The following is a 3685-nucleotide window of genomic DNA, read 5'->3' as shown; positions in this document are numbered from 1 at the left end:
GCTTTGTTGCAGTGGTCTGGAACTGAGCCTGCAGTATCTTTGAGGTATGCCTGTATTTCATTTTCTTGCCTCATTTCCCTGGCTAGAACCTCCAGTACAATGTAGAATAGAAGTGATGAGTGCAGACATCTTTGTCTTGTTCCTGATCTTGGGGGTAAAGCTTTCAGACTTTCACTGATAAATATGATGTTAGCTGTGGGTTTTCATAGCTGCCTTTTATTCCGTGGATGTTTACGGTAAACACTGCTCTTCTCCATGTATACCATGTTCTGTCGTGTCTCTAGGCTTTGCACTGTTTCTTATTCCTTTCTGTCCCTGGCAAACTCAAGACTTACCTGTAAGGTCCAATCCAAATATCTGAGAATCTTTCCTTGACTGCCTCCAATAGAGTATATCATGTCCTCCTTAGAGCTGCTACAGCACTTTTTATATTTTTCTGCATTTTCTATATAGGATTGTAATTATTTTATCTACCGGTGTTCTGAGCTCTTGCAGGCAAGGACCATGGCCCCCCACCCCAGACCTGAGGCAGCACAAGACAGTAGTGGATAATCAGTAAAAATCAGTTGCACGGTAGCCAGGCTAGGTTGACTGAATGAGGAATGGGAGTGGCTTTCATATCACTTCATGTAACGTTTTTAGGTTAGAAATGTACCCCGTATATCCTTTTAATTTTCTCCTCAATAATCCATTATGGCTTTTACTTGTGAATCCAACTAAAACATTTCTAAGAACTGTTCATGCTTCATCAGTACAGCCTCTCCAAGGAAAGTAGTCATTTCCTTGTTTGCCCGTAAATGATCTCCAAGTTCCTGGGGTACCTTCTAAACTTAATATTACAGGATAAGTAATACTTTCTTTCATGGTGTTTAGAATTGTTTTCTATCTGGTATGTGATAAGAAGATTGCAGGCTCTCAGTTCTCAAGATCTGGCTACTCTAATTACCAGTCACCTCAAAAGTTACCTCTCCAAACCTCAGTCTCCCCATCTGTAAAAGCCTAAAAAATAATAACCATTTTTCATGGGGTTATTGATTACGATCCAATGAGATCATGTGGTTGGTGAATTTTAGAGCAACTGACAAGATGCCAGTTGTAGCTACACGCATTGGTCCTGTCCACCTAGACCAGGAATTGCTTGGGGATGAGGGACTGTATCTTTGTGCTTCCTTGATGCTTCTTGTATGCTATCATTCTCTTTGCCTTTACCTCTATGGCTGAAGTCAGAGAGACTTGCTGTCTTTCACCTACCCTTCTACAGGAGTTGCTCTAGCTTCCTGAGTGATTTTATTTTCTTTGCCTGGACCTTTTTCCAGCGGTATGCAGAGAATGGGTTCTTTGAAATGCCTCTTTGACACCATTCCTCACAGTGTGCTTTGGACAGTATCATTAACATGTAAGTAACTCCTTGGCTTTACCTGGACTCTTCCAAAAAGTACTTATCTACCATCCTGTTGGTTCTTACAGAAACTCTGGAGACAGCAATGAGTATGATCTCTCAGTGAGTGTTATCATTGGCAACCCAAAGCTAAAAAGTCAACATTGGAGTCAGTTTGGACCACACAGACACTGTTCTACAGAATGTGTGATGCAGAATGTCTAACTGTGAGGGAACTATGGTGGAATAAAAAGAGCAGCCAGAAGGCCTGGGTTTAAGTCCTCACTCTGCCTCTTCATGGCAGTTCCTTCCATTTCTCTCATTTCCACTTCCTCAGTAGTTAGATAGGATAAAACTACTAATACCTATTACAGGGGGCTGTGAAGATTAAATGAGAGGGGTTCTTAAGAGTTCTCCAGTGATTATTATTGAGACCCCAGAAGCATGGCTTAGTTCCTAGAGCTTTGGGCCTGGGGCATGGACTGGCAGAGGGGAAGGAGATAGGAACACTGGTGTTGCAGGGATCTGTGGGTAGCACGGCCCCCCTTCTCTGCAAGAGGCTGGCCTCAAGACGTGCTTTTCCTAAGGATTCCTCTCTCCAGGACCTCCTCACCCTTTCGTACCTCCAGGCCTTTGCTTTCCCTATGTCCGTTTTTTTTAAAATAAATTTTATTTATTTATTTATTTTTGGCTGCAATGGTTCTTCGTTGTTGCTTGCGGGCTTTCTCTAGTTGCGGCGAACAGGGGCTACTCTTCGTTTTGGTGTGCGGGCTTCTCATTGTGGTGGCTTCTCTCGTTGCGGAGCACAGGCTCTAGGCGCGCGGGCTTCAGCAGTTGTGGCACGTGGGCTCAGTAGTTGTGGCTCGTGGGCACTGGAGCACAGCCTCAGTAGTTTGGCGCACGGGCTTAGTTGCTCTGTGGCATGTGGGATCTTCCTGCACCAGGGCTCGAACCCGTGCCCCTTGCCTTGGCAGGCGGATTCTTAACCACTGGGCCACCAGGGAAGTCCCTCCCTATGTCCTTTGAATTGAGAGCTATGTACCTGTCTCCTGGGCCCTTGCCTAAGGTCTTTCTGCCTCTCTGAGTCTCACCTCCTTCAGGAGGCAGCCTTTTGATGCTCCAAACCACTGGTCTCTCTTCCTCCTCAATATTCCCAGTGTTAGATGGATTTTAAGCTCCTTCAAGGATGGCCCACGCCCTAAACATCCAGGATGGAACTGGTCTGTAAATCTGGCACAGGAAACACTTGTTTAAAGAATTAACAAATACAACTTTTTGAACACCTTTCGTGGGTCACGTGTTGGTGTTTCAAAGTTGAGTAAGACAAAGTTCCTGTCCTCAAGGGGCTTACCATCTAGTGGGATAATTGAAGAGGCACTTACAATGTACTATCTTGTTTAATCCTCATAGCAACCCTTGAAGGAAGCTGGAGGTTGAGACTTGCCCAAAGCCAGGCTAGGGCTAGTCAAAGGCAGGCCCTGGCACTGAGGTGGAAGGCCTAGTCTGCTACAGCCCCCTCCCAGGGGGACCTAGAGACTCACTCCTCGCTTCCAAGGGTAGCACACAAAGATTGGAAGGAGTTGGGCCATGGTGTGCATCCCTAGAGAGCTCCAGCTCCAGGATCCAGTTATATCCCAGCTGTCACTCGTTAACTTTGTAACCTTGGGCAAGTTACTGAGTCTCTGAGTGTTAGTTTCATCATCTGTAAAAGAAGAAGCATACTGTCATGGGCATCCATTGTGTTTACCTGCACAACTGCAGTCCTACTTCTGCCAGCAGAATTCAGGTACTGCTTTCCCCTCCCCAGTTGTCAGTAATAGGGGTGGGGTGGTGTGATACACAAGCTAGCCAGTCACTTGCTCTCTTGCCTTTTCTGGCTCCTGGCCTTTTATGACTAGTTCTGCTTTTCCTTCTACTCTGTGAGCTCCGCACCACAACCTGCCCCACCAGATCCCTTTAATAAATTGCCTTTGTGTTTAAGTTCATTAGAGTCAGTCAGCTATTATTGCTTGCAAAAACAAGAAACTTTAATTGATCTAAACACCTACCTTGCAATGTTGTAAGGATTAAATGATTAAACGAAGTTTGTAAAGTGCCTAGCCCAGTCCTAGCAGCATAGCAAGCAGTGAGTAAGGGGTGGTGGTAGTTGTCTGTAAGTTAACATGGTGGGGGAGTGAGAAGAGGGGGCAGGTGCAGGGAGGGGGAGGGAGATTTTTACTGGTTTGGGTTCCACTGAGAGAAACCTTCCGCCAAGAGACAGTGAGAAGGACAACAGAAGGGAGGGAAGTCCGGGCTATGGTATGCTCA

The sequence above is a fragment of the Physeter macrocephalus genome, chromosome 11 (assembly GCF_002837175.3).
Source record: "Physeter macrocephalus isolate SW-GA chromosome 11, ASM283717v5, whole genome shotgun sequence".
Lineage (NCBI taxonomy): Eukaryota > Metazoa > Chordata > Mammalia > Artiodactyla > Physeteridae > Physeter > Physeter macrocephalus.
Note: the sequence above shows the minus strand (reverse complement) of the source record.